At 38.6% G+C, this 15948-nt stretch overlaps 1 protein-coding gene across 2 annotated transcripts in view; it reads left to right on the top strand.

Moving 5' to 3' along the window:
* DISC1 (DISC1 scaffold protein) overlaps window positions 1-15948 on the top strand; it is a 132650-nt gene that overhangs the window by 50247 nt on the left and 66455 nt on the right. The window lies entirely within an intron of this gene.

Below are 15948 nucleotides of genomic sequence, written 5' to 3'. Positions count from 1 at the left end.
TTTACATGCTGTATGCCTGACCTTGAAAACCAATATTCACTGGTCTAAGTGGAAGACATATTCACGATTTTGCAGGATAAAACACCAGGGCAGCAGGATCTTTTCCTATGTTAGAATACTTTGTTATAGGGCTAAAATGCTGAACTGCAGCTCAGAACCATCAGGGTACACATTTATTAGTTTAGTTCTGCTTCTGTAGCATCCCCTTGTGTACCAGGCATCCTCTTACTCCTTTCGAAGAAATATAAAGTAAGAAAACCTCTATCTTCTAAAATTCTCTGGGGTTTTGGGAATTGTTTTAAAAATTCTGAATGCCCACAGTCCATCACCTTTGTTATTCTCTATGTTTATCTCTATGTTTATTTTATACTCTCTTTCTATCATTAGGCATTCTGCAAGGCTGGTATTTTAATTCTTCTCCATCTCTGATAAATGCCAGGCATGTCTGCAGTAAAAACAGAAAAAAAAAAGTTTTAACCTCTAAGTTCTGAGCATTAATTTGTTGACAACATTTCTTTTTCTTTCCCCTGTTTTCACTTGTTATATATTCACTTTCATTGTAAGCCTTCAACTTTCTTAAGTCCCATTGACATGTTTTCCTTTATTTCTCTTATGTATTTCCTTGTCTCTGTTCAAACCTTTTGAATTTTTTGTATTTTTATTTGTATCTGTGTATGTCTAAAGTAATTTAATTTAGTTTATTATCCGGTTCTCTTATTTCTGATAGTTTCTCTAATGCAAAAGTTCCTGAAGTAACTTGCATGGGCCCACTGCACTGTTAATTCAATTTTCTGTTTTCTAAGTTATTTTTATTACCTTTTATTAGCTTTCCAAATTGGATGCTTAATGTTACTTCTTTTAAAAAAATATGGACCCTCTTCCTTGTTTCAACCCACGTATAGCAAACTCGAGTTACGGATTTTCCTTTCCACTTGCATGATTTGTGACTTGGTAATTATATATGGTTGCTCTAAAAATTGCCAATACTTGCTGACAAGTAGGTTTTTTTCCAGCCTACATGGTTAGTACAAGAGGATAACCCAAATGGGCAACAATTGGGCTATATATATACCTTCTCACTGTCCCAAGAAATTTGTTTAGGCTTTATTTTGTGTTTGGGCGCTGTAAATAGAAGGTGTTTCACTTCACAGACCCAGAGGCAGTGTATCTGAAATTCTCAAGCAGGAGACCCATCTCTGCATAGTGCTCTGCAGTGCCAGGTCCTTTTCCTGTCCCAGAACATGCAGATGCTGTGAGAAATGCCTTCAATCAAAATCCTACCATGAGATAGTCTGTATGCATTAATAGTAACGAGGCTGAAAAAAACACTCTCTGGTGGGCCTGCACTGTGGGACAGTTTCCTTATCACAAACCCAATAATTTTCTTACCCTGCTTATTATGCCTGTTCAATGTGGTGCTTAAAGGGTTTGTGGTAGGGTGATCCTGGCTTTTTTTGTGCCATCACACATTGCAAATGTGTGTTTCCTTCAGCAGTGTTTTCCAGGCTCCCATCTGTTCTTTCAGTTCCCTATTAGGAAAGAGGTCCGTGTTGAGCTGTGATGAAGTACTAAGCTCTCAAGGCAGAGTGTGATGATCCCACAGAGGAGTATTTTTCCTGTATTAAGCAGCACAGAGCTCAAGATGACTTGGCATTGGAATTATTATCTCTGTCTTTGTTTCTTCCATGGTATTTTGCTGCTGAACAGTAGGACTGGTGATAAACTTGCATAACTAAGATGTGTGTAGAAATTACATAAGCTATAAAGTTTAAAAAGGCAAAAAGATGTATTTCTGGAAATAGCCTACCTGAAATGATTGTTTGATGAAGAATTCTCCTTCAGTACAAAGGGTATAAGTCAGTGAATAGTTTGAAACTAAGTACTGTGTGCCCTCAAAGTTATAAAATAGGTAAGAGGCTTAGGAATAGAAGAGTTGCTCCCCAAGAGTAACTCTGTAATAAGAGATTAGGTAGGAAAAGTTACCTGACTGTCTTGCAGTCAAAGGTCACTAGCACAGGAAAAACTCATTTAGCTTTTGTTCTCTGTTCCTGCTGTACGTGATTGCTTTCTTCACACATTATTTTTCTTATTTTATTTTGGCACACTATGTGTGAGTGACAGCAGGATCTTTAACTCTTCCCAGCTTTGGCAACCATCCCCTTGCCTCTGCGAAATGACAGTCTCTCTGTAGGTTTTGATAAGACATTCTTTAAAAGAGAACTTAATCTACTATCATTTATTTTATTAGACTGAAATATGTTCCTGCTGCCTTCTTTGTTGAGAGTTATTGCTTCAACAATCACAGGCAAATCTGATTTACTGTAAACAGTTATAACAGCAGAGTAGGAATGTAGGCTGTAAATTGGTTGGAAAATGGGAGCAATTTGCTAGAGTGAGAAAGTAACATGCACTGAAGTCTTGTGCCGTCAGCTCAAACACCTTAACTAAGGACTATGAGAAGCCTTATGCCAGGTCATTTTTGCCACTTACTTTGTGCTGTCATTATTGGAGAACAGCCTGCCTGGCAGGGTATGGCACTGGCTCAGCCCACTTGTGACTGGTAGTAAATCAGCTGCAATGAAGAAAAAAAAAAGGAAAGGGGCTGTTCCTCACTTGTCCTGAGGGAGCAGCTGTGATTTGGATACTGCAAATCATTTATTTTTATTTCATCTAATGAACTGGAGAATTGGAAGAGAGAGTGAAAAACCCCCAAAAACTTCAATGGAAGAACTTAAGTGGTGGCAGGAAGGAGGCACAAAACCCAAGGATGTATTTGAAGAAAAGGTGTTGAAGATTGAAAGAAGCTTTGGATTTGGTAATGTGTGAAATATTTCCTGCAGCCAAAAGCAAATCTTAAGTCTCCTTCCCTTGCAAACCTCTGGAGTCAGGTTAATTGAATTTCCTCTTCCCCACCTCTCCCCTTAAAAAACAAATAGGAGATCAGTGGCCCAGTACTATGGCAGTGTGCAATATCAGGATTGACTTTTCTGTGTGTAGGATTTGAAGCCACCTCTCCAGCACCTCTGACCCACTGAAAGGGTGTGATGGGTCCCCAGTAGTCAAACGTGCTCTTGAGGAGACAATGGGCTATTGCCTCTGCGTCCTGACTACTGTACTGGAGCATTCTCCTTTCAGGGGTTATAAAACTCATCCTGTTTTATCATGCATTGCCTAGTGCAAACTGTCTCTGGAGTCATGGAAGTTATAATTATACAATTTGTATGATTTATTGCTTGCACTCAACAGCCACTCTGCACTGCTGTTTCCATTATTTCTGAATTGGATCAATTTAAATGTTTGATGTTTTTACAAATATCACTTCAATATAATTACAGGTATTGCAATTATTACAGGTGTTATTGGCCAGTCTTGTTCGGGAAAGAATTACTTTCAAGAGAAAATATATTCTTGAATGATTTAATTTGGAGAAAACCCTCATGTTTGCTAAGTTTTGTTTGGTGCATGGGTTGTGTCGCTATTTTCATACCCAAGAAAGGTGCCTTACTGCAGGGTTTGCACTGTGAGAGGTAAGCTCTGCACACGTTAGGGCAGCAAATATCAGTTTTTACTTTATAAAAAAAAAAAAAAAGAAAATAAAAGCTTTTTTAATGTGATGTATTTTCCACATGATAGCATTTATACAGCCTCGGAATGTTCCTTTTGACCTTGGTGAAAGGCTGTAATTAATCAGCAATTAAAGCGGCGGTGGCCTTTGGGAGCCGGGGGTGCCTCTGCCGGGCCGGCAGCGCGAGGGGGCGGCATTGCCGCGGGAGAGGCGCGCGCGCCGCCGGGACGCGGCAGCGAGGGACAGAGCGAGGGACAGAGCGAGGGACAGAGCGAGCCCCTCTTCCCGGACACCCCCGCAGCTGCCTTCGCATCGCCGGCCTCGCGTCCTGCGGCAAAATGCACGCTTGGAGTAAGCGTGTTGCAGTATTTCTTGGTAGCCAGGTGTCCTCTTAAAACTTGATGTAGGGCTGTTATTGAGGGGTTTGAATTGCACTTTGTTCTGTCTGGATTCTTCTTGAATGCACACCTTGCTGTAATGTTCCAGATGGCTGTCGCCTTAACAATAGATAAGAATTAAGGATGGTAATAGGGGATATTTTATTTAAATCCACATCTTTATCTTTCATTACTTATTCACATTCTATTATACTCTGGTGCAGTATTCAAAACACTTGAGGATTTAACAAGGGGAAAAATAACCATTTAAATTAGGATATTATGTTGACACCTTTACTGATGGTAATTTTTTTCAAGCAGTAGCGCAGTATGGAAGAGCTGGAGCTGTTGCACTTGATGGAGGAGGAAGAAGCTTCACAAACACAAAATTTAGTTTGAGTTGCGTTTACAGGCTGAGTTCATTCCGAAAGAGGACCAACTTATATAATGGGGTGGGGAAGTATTGCAAACAAGCAGACTGTTCAGTAAGTAGAATTGGTGAGAAGACTTCTCTAAGACATTTTGCTAAGTCTTTGAATTTGTTAGAGCATCACAGAGCAAGAGCACACAGAATTAGAGGGCACATTGCTGAGACTTCTGACTAAAACTTCCTCAAGCAGAGGATGCAAAACACGTAGTAAATACAGTGGTCTGGGAAACTGGGTATCCATGTGCAAGTCCATGCATGGCTTGATTCAGAGTGGTATTGGATATTGGTTTGTTCACAATGAAGTGGTAGAGAAGTAGAGAGGTCACACTGGGCCTCTAGTGCTAGTACTAGCAGCAGATTTCCTGGGATGGGTGAATTCACCTTCTCACTTGTAAATGGACAAATTGAGAGGACTAATATTTCTTGAGGTAGTGACCAGACAAGTCTGGGTATTGTCTGACTTAAGTTCAAAATATCAGAATGCTGCTTTGACACTGAATTATTATTGTTGATCACTGCTGGTGATGCCACAATGTGTAATGAAGCCAAATCTTGAAATGCCTGCAGAGTAATGAGTGATTGAGCTTCATAAAATGCTTTTTAATACAGAACACATTTCCTCAAATGTCAGTACAGTGGGAATAAAAGCGGGTGCATTGATGCTACTGTAAATTTGTTTCAGTGTAGCCACTGTGTGCAGAGAATTAGTCTTCTGTTGTGAAAATTTTTACTGACAGAGGTGGAAGTACCATTTTCCTTTGTTTCTTGTGAGGTTTGAGCTAGGAGCCTTTATTTGGTTCATAAAGACTGTGCTTAGTTTCAGAATGACAGTCAAATGCTTCAAGTAATCCCTAGTGAAAGGCAGGCCCTTCTGTGTCTTGATTCCCATATTCAGGATGGATTTGCTTATGTCAGATTTCTGAGTTATTGGTAGTCTAGATAAAATGAATGGTGGTTACTCTCCTTTCCTACAGCTCAACCCACAGAGGTATTTTATACATCAATGGGAATTGCACATGAGAATGAGCTCTGCATTATAAGCATGGCACTTGGGTTGTCCCTTAGGCTTGTTCCATGAAACCCAGGATTTAGGTTCATTGGAATAGTGAAATGGAATTGGGGGCATGCTGTAAGGTATGTATGTATGTATGTAGGCTGACTAAATTTAGAGTCATGTATAACATTTTTATAATCCATTAAGGTGATGTATGTTGTTAATGATTTTAATGTTTGTATGTTTCATGCGTGTATGTTTGATGATTTCAAGCCCCTCAAGTGTCTGTCCCTTGATTCCTTACCTTAATACAAGTTTTTGATTTTAGCAACTGTATTATAAATGCAATTTCTGTTTTCATTAATGTTATTGTTCACCTGTATCTGATACAATATCAACATGCAGTGCTGATATAGTGTCAGACTTACTGTGTTAGTAAGAGTTAATGTATTATTGACCAGTTTGAACTAGAACTCAATGGGAGTGTGCTAGGATGAACAAAAAACCTGGATCTGTATCAGCAGGGAACCTAAGAATATCAGTAATTTGCCGAACACAAAATATGTCTTGGATAAAACCTGCCTTTTCGATGCAGTTACTTTCTTGTAGGAAATATAAGCAGCTGGTGGTTGCTGGTAAATCCAGTGTAGTGTGATCTCAGCAAGGTACTGCATATATAGAAGGAAACAGCCAATAACAAAAATCCAGATTCTTTTTACCTAGCGTGCACTACCTGCAAGTTTTTGAGCTCAACAAAATTTCAGGATATGCATGTGTAGATGAAAGTTTTATCAGATTGAGCGAAACATTTATATAATGCCTCTGATCAATGGAGTGAAGACAATGTGAAATATGTTTTAGGGAGAGATATTATTATCTGTAAAAATCAATACAAATGTTACAGGTGAATTATTCTTTCAGAATATGATTTGTTATATTGAGGTATGTAGCCATTTTCCTTTCAGTGCTGTGTTGAGCCACTTTTTTTCATAATGAACCATACTGAACTGTTCTTTTTACTTTTTTTTAGTATTTTTCTGAGTTCACTTTACTAGTTCTATTGTATGGAAGACAGAAAAACCTGCTGTTGGACTTGCAGTTGGATTGCATTGCTCTCTGGACTTCTCTCTTTTCTTTGGAGAGCACCTGGTATAAGATTAAAAGTGGGCAATTTTAGTAAACACAGGTTCTGAAACCCTTTTATGCACAATTAAGGAAAGAATGAGAATCATTCAGAAAAGTCAAGTCATCATCACCCAACTTATTGTGTAAGAGAATTTTAAAATGAAGGGCAGGATCTAGACCCTGTGTGCTCTAGATCTCAAAGCCTTGCAGTCAGCAGTTTCTCTTCCTGTGGGTTTGTGTGACATGTCATGAGTTAAGTCCTTCATTAAAGAACTTCTCATAAAGCATTTTTCCTGTTGAGTTTTGAGCAGAGCTCTGTTTCGCTCAGTGCAGTTTATCTGGTTTATGTATGCGCAGACACATTTTTGTCTTCCATCTAGGAAAGTTCTTTGGGTGGGAAGAAATTAATCTAAGTGTTTTTTCCATAAAAAAGTCGCTCTAGGTGTGCCCATTTGTGCATGCAGGCACACAGTTAATGCAGCATGCCCAAAAGGCCTACCCTGCTTTGCCTCGGTGTCTCCAGCTTACACTGAGACTGGACAAGGGTAGGAGTGTGAAGCCAAATTTGTGTTATCATGTGTGGCTACTGGGAAGCTTACATCATCGTGGAATCATCACAGAATACATCCACGGGCAGGAAAGAAACAAAAAAATTTTGGAACTTTAAAAGGATAGTATTTCCAATGTAATCCAAATTTTGGATTAGTTTGAGATTTGTTGCTTGTTGCTGTAGTAGCAGTTGGTGGAAGTGGTGTGGACAAATACAAACTCACTTGAGATGATGAAAAGTCTCCTTCTTTATTTAGATCTTTTCCTCACCACTCTTACAAAATCTGTCATTGTGTTTGGTTTTGCCCCTAAGTTTTAGGAGCTGCAGAAAACATATCTGCCTGCAAGTGCTGCTTGACAGCTGAGGGGGTAAAGCTGAAAGCAACCTAACTTGGGGTACAGCTCTGTGTCTTGAGAGTTTCTCTTCACGTAGCTTTTCCAGTGGAGTAAGTGCTCAAGTCCTACTGACTTTGACTGGAATTTAGGCTGTTTAATGACATAATAACTATATCCTTCTGGACAGTTTTCAAAAAACATTGGATCATTAATTGTTTAATGAAGCATGAGTAAAATAGCATTTTTGTATCTCAGTAAAGTCTTGCAATAATTTTTTCTTAAAAAGTATACTTCTCATACTACATGAAATTTTGTCTGGAAAAATAAATTTCTATGAACAGAAAAAGCATTTTTCCTAAGTTATTTATCTAAGCCTGGGAGTAATTTGATTTGATTATTAAAGATTGTGAAACTGAGCCAGAGAAATTAGTTTTCTGAACATGTATTTTAAAATATTCTAACTAATTTATCCTTGGAAAGAGAAGCTGCATTGCAACTGTTTCTAAACTAGCAACTCTGTAAATGTGCGCAGCATTTGAAGGCTTTGGCAAATGAGGTGGGAGTGTTCATCTCCCTCACTGTACTACTTAATGTACATTACCTTCCTGAATATCCATTTTGTGTACAGGGAGCAATACACAACAGATGCTTCATATGCTTAACTGAGAGCATTTGTAAAGCAAAGTGTCTCTGTAAAACCTGTCTTATCCATGGATATCAGTATTTCATTCAGTGCTGGCATTGCTTCTTAGAAGAAAGTTCATCTAAGAGCAACATGGGCAGCATCTCTGCATAGAAGCAAACATTCAAGATGGTGGAGGTAAAGTTGGTAGGGGTACGTGATTCCAAGTCGGACTTTATTACCATGAGTCTGTAATATCTTAGTATGTGTGTGAAATGTCATATATTAAAAGGAGGAGTTTGTCAGAGGAGAGTCCAGGTGTGCCACACAGGCTGCCAGCAGTAACTTTCTCCCACTGATCTTATAAATAATCTGTGGCTTGTTTTAATTCAGAACACCTTAAAGGGCAGCGTGTCATTATATAATCATGTATGTCCCTGTATGCTCTTTCAAAAATTAACATTCGCAGATACTAAAATGGTGAGCAGACTTGTTGGCTCCTCACATGGGCTTCTAGGAGAGTTTTGTATGAGCCAAAATAATGTCAATAAATAGTATGAGCTGTGGATGAAACGTTTGCATGGAAACAGAAAAGACTGATATGGGTTCTTTTAAATATACCCCTAGTGACGAACTGTTATTTGAGAAGTGATGCCTGATTATCCTTTTAAAGATGGTATCACGCATACAAATTGTGTATGTCTTTAAAATGCTCCTCATTTTCATCTAAACTTTAGACTAAATTTTAGTCTCAGTATCTATTTTCTTCCACTTCTCAATAATTTGTGTTTTCTTTGTCAGTTCTTCCTGCCATTTTCCGTACTTGTTCAAATATTTTTTTTCTGGGTGTTCTGAGGCATTTTCTGTGTTTGTAAAGTTATTTTTCCTGAGAGAAGTAGGAGTTATACTGCTGGAATGTACATGAAGACTCCTGTTACTAATGTAAGGGTTCATCCCTTGAAAATAATACTACACATTGTGTGCTAGCTCTGACTTCTTCCCTCCCTTGGAAGTGGCTATTATTTGTTGAGCGCTGTCAACACACTCGACGCTGTGTGATAAAAAGGAAGAGGAGGATGGGATTTGTGCCCCAAAGGGTTTGTAGTCTGTTAGATGCACAAAACAGATTAGATAATGCTAAATATGGCACCGGTCAGATGCACAGATTAGTCTGAAAATGCCACAGATCTTTTTAATATAACTTCCTCCTTTGATGGATGTAGTCTGTGTTTTAATGAAAGTATAAAAATACTCTTGTCTTCCCTGAAGACTTTACAAAAAGCTACATCTGAATAACTGACAGGTAGGATCTATCATGCCAAGCTTAAGCTTATTGCTAAGCCAACATATCTGATAAAAATGGTTTGCCTACTGGCAAAGAATTAATTGGATTTCATACTTTGAGTCCTTTCTTTTGCTCCCTCCTTATTATCATGGAGTTACAGGAGGTAGAGATATAAAAGACCTATTAAGTCATCCAAGCAATAGGCTTCTCAAAACCTGCCTTCTATTACCCTTCTTTTTTTTCTTGAGAGTCAGATGTTTCTTAATTTCATCTTTTTATTCATAATTGTATCTGTTTTTTCCATCCTCAGTAATTAAATTTCCTTATTGCTGTACATATCCTTCATATCTTTCCTTCAAATATTTACAGGTTGTAACTGTGTCCCCCAGAAAGCTGTTCCCTAGTCAACCTTTATGCAGTTAACTTTTAATGTCTTGATGTAATAACGCTCCTCAATCTTCACTTATCATTTTTGTTGCTTCTCTAATAACTCTGTCTAATGTGTTATCTTTCTGGTAATGAGGTGTCCGGAGCTGAATGTAATATTCTGTGCGTGCTTCTGCAAGAGTTCTGCCGTGGGGGACTTGCAGCTCTGTACTGCAGGAAGTCACAGAACTGTTTAGGTTAGAAAAGACTTTAAGATTCAGCCACTAGCTTAGCACTGGTAAGGCCACCACTAAACCGTGTGCAGCTGTAAATGTGGACAAAACCCCTTGGTCTTTATTGTGCTATGTCATGTAGCAAACAGGAGACCAATCGATTCAGATAACAATGGCTTTGTATCATTCCAGATGATAAAGCAATATTATGTGTGTCTTTCCATGCAGATGTGAATGGGAATTTCTACATTTTTATCTCTGCAGGAGTGAACTATATTAATCAAAAAGATTTGGTTTTTTATCCCCTCTTTATAACATAGGCAATTAAAAGCAGAACAGACAAGTGAGGTTAAAATAATGCAGAGGCAATTGGCAGTGCCCTGCTGCTGATCTCTCCTTTGAACATCTGCTGGCACCCTCAGGGGAGTATGGTTGGGATAGGAGTGATTTCTGCTGACTCATTATGGGTTATTAACACCAAATTGAATATATTGGCAGTGTAGGTGTCCCTGAGGAGCAGCTAGGAGCTTTAGCACTCTGTAGATGTGCTTTATTTGCCTGTGATTCACAAATAAATCCTCACTCTGGGAAGGGAAAGGGGCCGGAATTACAATGTGAATGATAAAGGAAGAGCGCTCCTGCAGTAAACCCTCATTATTTCGAGGTGCACTGAGGGAATTTCAGCTGTGATTCATATCCTCTGTGTAGCAGAAGATACAAGACCAAAGAGTGATGGGGCAGGGAGAAGAAGCCAGGGAAGTGTAGCCTGTCCTGGTGGTGTGCTCAGGGCCAGTGCCCCATGCAGCACAGCACCACATCCATCTGCAGATCCCAGTGTCCAGATACAGACCCTCAGCAAACACATTGGCATGGGTTTAGAACCAAATGCTCTGAAACTGGCTTTGGTACTACTATGAAACAGCAAAGAACTGAGCTTGTTGTGATGTGTTATATACGTTTTTCATCTTTAGCTGCTTATGTACAGGATGGAGCTATGTGCAGTTAAAATTTTAACAGGAAATTGCAGCCACTGATCTCAGTTTGAAACTGAGGTTTTGACATCATGGTGTCTTTCTTGTCTCTGTTGCAGGAGTTGTGAGGTAATTTTCTGATTCAGTTTAATGACTGGTTTATTGAGCACTGAAAAACTGAGTTAAAATACTGAGAGGAATGCCTGTTTCTCCTCTTCCAATCTGCAAATGAAAGCTGTGTTTCAACAAATACATCTGTCATGGTTATAATCTTGGAGTAATTTGGGACCTAGAACTAATTCTGTCTACTTCCTTTGAGGCAATATTTCCTCTTGATCAATTTAAAATACAAATTTGGATAAACTTAACTTCCTTAATATGTACACAAGTAATGAAAAAATAATTTAGTTAGTGAATTTGATACTATTTTTTAGTGTTTGTTTGCCTTTTAAAAGATCCCACTCTCATTCAAGCTGAGCTCAGTGTAAATATATTAAAATCACAATATAGGAACACAGCTTACTATTTTTTTAATAAAACAAGTATGAAGGTAATACAAAGGTACAACTCTAATAGGTTATAACTGTTTAAATAGCATTTCTTTGTTGTACTCTTAGAACATATAGTATATATTCTGGCATACAGCATCATTTGTTTGTGGATGAACCTGTTCTGATGATTGCTGTACAAAGAGAAACACATCTTTTGAAGATTAGCTCAAAAGTAGAAATGTGGATTAAGAGTGGTTTAAGCTCAGGCTGTTTAAAATACAATACTGTTCCAGAGAACAAAATGGCAACTTTGCGTTCTCCCCGCTTTTGTATCTTGCATTCCTGTGCAAGGCTTACAGTTATTTCAGGATCAGTTTTTCTTGTACTGTTCACTTCAGCAAATCAGTGTTGGTGGAGAGCATCTGCATGTTCCCTGAACTGGCAAGCTTTGTTTCTTACTAGCACTGCTTTGGTAAATTTGTTCCCAGTGTCTGGGTTAGCATCCCAGTGTCCAGGATGGCCTTCTTCAGTGTTTATTCCTCTCCCCCAAGTACCTAGTTGGAGGCAGACCCTGGTTTTGTGCAGGAGGCATGGTGTGATGGTGCCATTGTTTTATTTTACCATAATGTAGAGTAAGCCTGATATCTTGTTAATATAAAAGGGAATTAACCCTCCCAGATGTACCTAGTTCTGCTTTTTCTTGTAGGTGATCACCAGTGAGTAGGTACATATTGTTCCTAACCTTGTGGCATGCTGAGGACAACAGAGAGGAACAAAGGGCAAGCTCACTTGCCTCATTACATTCTAATTTTTTAATTTATTCCCTAATTTTTCAGTCAGCCTTACACATACTGAATGCAAAAGCAATGTGTTGAGGCAACAGATACAAATATCAGCCTTGAACTGCAAAGCACCTTGTGGACTTTATTCAGTGTATTTTACTGGGAGATGCACTGATACATGCTAAGGGAAAAGGAATCGGAATTATATTAACTGAAGAAAAACGAATACTTTGCAAGCAGACCAGCATTTTTCCTCCAAGTTTCTGAAGGGCTTTTAAAAGCAAAAATTAATTACTCTCCCCTCCCCTCTGAGATAAAGCTCCTTTTACACAGGGTTGAGGCCAGGAGAGACTGTTACATTATTTAGTCTGACTTTGCCCTTTGTGTGTGCCAGGCAAATGCTTTCTTAATGTGTCTCACAGACAACATAATGTGACTTTTCCTACTGGTCCTTAGTAAGTTATTGAGGTCTTGAACTGAAAGAACTGGGTGCTGCAAGGCAGGTGTCTGGCTCCCAGGTGCTAAACCTTGCTGTGCATGGTACAGCACAGTGTCATGTGTGTGAGTGTCCTGTACAGAGCTTTGTGGGAGTTAGTGCCTTGGGTGGGATCTGCAGCCACTGCTTAGAGCTAGCCATCAGAAAGGCTAAGAGAGAGAGGAGTCCTCAACCTTGAGTTTCTACAGAGGTTAGGTATTTTGCTCAGACCTTCAGGGAAATGCTTCTTTCCATTTGAGTTCATGGACTGTTGTCCTCTCCTGAAGACAAGACAAAGTATAGGCAGTATTTAATTTCTTTTATCACCTGGAGGGATAGAAACGGCCAAATTTCACTTTGTTGGAGAATATCCAGACTGCCAAGGAAAGAAAGAGAGGCTAGGTTTACTGCCAGTCCTCTTTGTCTCTAACCAAGAGGATACAGAATAGTATTTCGTGGTGATCTCATCTTCCTCCCTAATGAGAAAGGGATTATATTAGCTACACTGATACCTGAGACAGATGTTGAGCATTGTGTTTTTGCCAAAGCAGGGCTATTAAACTCATGAGGCTTTTGCTAGTGGTGGAACTTGAAGATTAGTGAACTCAGAGGCATATTCAGTGGTTGTGACAACCAACGAATTACCAGAATAATTACACTTCTATAATCACTTTTCTGGATAAGGGGAGCTGATACTTCAGGAACTTTCCAAAATGGAAAGCTTGTTAGCATTGTATTAGAAATCAGCATCTAATTGTTTTTTTACCATTTTTCCTTATTATTGTACCATTCTAAATGTCACATAATGATTTTGTAGTGTTCCAGAAGAGGCAAAGTGTTAAGTTCTTTTCTTTTTGAGGACTGAAATGAGATCTGTGGCAAACTGGATCTTATGATTCTATTGTAGTTTACAGGTCCCTACCACTTTATTCCCTTGGTGAATTCCAGTCTGTGAAGAGTGAAGAATGGCGTGGTGGAAATATCAATACCATTATAAGTGAAGAATGGTGACTTCAGAAAGCAAATGACCAATTGCAGTTAATTCTGTAAGAAATTAAAAGTCAGGCCTTGCAAAATCACATCTTATAAAGTTACTGTCGTGATCTGCAGGAGTCTGTTTCTAAACAGATCAAGCTTCCTTTTAACATTTAACATTAGATTTCAGTGTTTACAGAAGAGAAATTCACACTTGATTTTTTTTCCTGCCATGGTTTTACCCCCTAACTATAACTTGAAGGCTTGTGCCACTAGTTTCAGCTACTCAGTATATGGCTTAGGGAACTCTGTTCAGATCAATCACTTCTGAAGAGAATGTCAGGGAAAGTTCAATGAAATGTTTGTTTCACATATGATAGGTCTTTAATTTTTATAGTAGGCAGGCAATCAAGTGGCTTCTAATATGCTGGTGACTGCTTTGCTATCACTTCAAAATGGATGTGCCAATTATCTTCTCTTGCTGTACATTTAATGGTCAGATCAGCCTCTGCACTGCAATTTTAGTTTGTTTTTACTGTACTCTTTTTAGTCGTGGTTCTGGATGGTGTATTTCCAGTGAAGTCTCTTTATTGAATCTCTCAGGCGAAATTAGAGGAGGAGGAGATTAGAATGGAATTGTTAATACAAAAACATGCTTCACTGAGTTGCTGAGGGAACTACTTTTGAGATGCTTCTTGCTGCAGGATGTATGGATATGAATGTATTGATCATGTATCAAGCAATTTTTTGCAGACCACCCACATTTTTTCTGCTAAAGCAAAAAGAGTACTGTCTGTTTGTGTGTATCTATAAATCAGCATTCTTCCTGAATAACTTATTTTCAGCCTAAATTGTGTCATTCTTGAAGTGGTAAAGTTTATTTTTTTTTTTTTTTGCATTCACCCCCCTCATTGCACAGCTTAGTGCATATGTGTTTTGAGTTATCCTCCAGTGAGCAAGTACAGACCACTTCTTTCTTCCAGAAAGCATTGAATGAATTATCCTTCTTTCCTCCCTCTTCCTTTTCCCCCCAGACTTCAGCATATTTGTGTTACCTGAAAACCAGCCTTGCTGTGAAGTTTTGCAGAAGTTCATTATATAAATCCCTAGCTTGGGTTGTTGTCAGTGTTCTGAGTGAGCATGCATTGGTTGCTTTATTCTTCCTCAGTTTCCTAAAATAGTGGTTTTTGGTGCCTGTTGTGATATCATCTTCATTTATCTGGAACAACAAAAGGGGCAATAACAAATGAAGATGCTATGAAAATTTCAGCTGTGTAGTAGGTGAAGTCCATCATTGTGTTTATCTGTTAGGGTCACAGTGAAGACAAGAATAGTAACATGCTCCTTTTTTAACTTTTTGTTTGTTTTGTTTAGTTTTGCAGCTACAATGTGAAGACTTTATGTGCTTTTGATTATATTGATTAGTTCAGCAGAATTCATGTCCATAGCAGTAACCTGTTGTTCATATTTTTTGTTCATCACTGCAAATTCTGGCTAGTTAAAGTCCTCTTCTTTTTTAAAAACTCTCAAGTCACCAATTTTACTGTGAACATTTGTTTGTATCTCTCACTCCTTATTTACCTTTAATTATTGCTGTGTGCAGTAATCTAATAGTCAGTAATAACCTAAAAAATAATGAAACCTGGAAATTCTCCAGGTGTAAACAGCATCAAAGCACCCAAATCACAAGCTTTTATACTTTTAGATGTCTTTGCAGTTTACTTTCGTGCTGAAATATTTTGGAGTTACTTCTTTTTTGTTCAGACTGGTACGTACTTCTTGCCTCTTTACATCAAGACATGATATTCTAATATTGCATTTCATCCTGTCAGTCCTGCATCCTGGTTGCTTCCCTCCCTTCAACATCTGGGCCCTTGAGAGAAGCAACTATTACAGCTGCTTCTCTTTCAAGTTCCCTGCCCTCTTGTCCTTTATCTCAGTTGCCTTGCTCTCTTCTGAACTTTTCCCTGTCCCACTAAAAAATAGTCTGACGCTTCAGTCTCTGTGAAGAACAGTTAACTTCTGCTTGTCTCTCTTAATACTTTTGGTAAAATCTGGGAAGAGAGTCGGAATTAGTTTGAAGATGATTCAGGCTGTTTTTTCATGTAAGGATTTTCTTTTTTTTGGTAATTTTAAAAATTGCCCACAACAGTGATTGTAATCTAAACTATGATTAATAATAAATTAAGCATGAAAGAATCATGTGCACCAGTACAAATGCTTTGTGATGAATATAATGTTCATATTGGAGCATTATCCCCCAGTTCATGGTAATGATTAAATTTCAAAGTATCTAAAGAGAAGATGGAGCAACTGTGCTTCTAATGAATCTGTAATGAGTTCTAGGGCTGGGTAACCATGCAGAGTTGAGG

Source organism: Onychostruthus taczanowskii, unplaced genomic scaffold (assembly GCF_017590055.1).
Source record: "Onychostruthus taczanowskii isolate IOZ18803 unplaced genomic scaffold, ASM1759005v1 scaffold156, whole genome shotgun sequence".
Classification (NCBI taxonomy): domain Eukaryota; kingdom Metazoa; phylum Chordata; class Aves; order Passeriformes; family Passeridae; genus Onychostruthus; species Onychostruthus taczanowskii.
The sequence above is the reverse complement of the archived record's forward strand: the minus strand, read 5'-3'. Positions and strand labels throughout refer to the sequence as shown.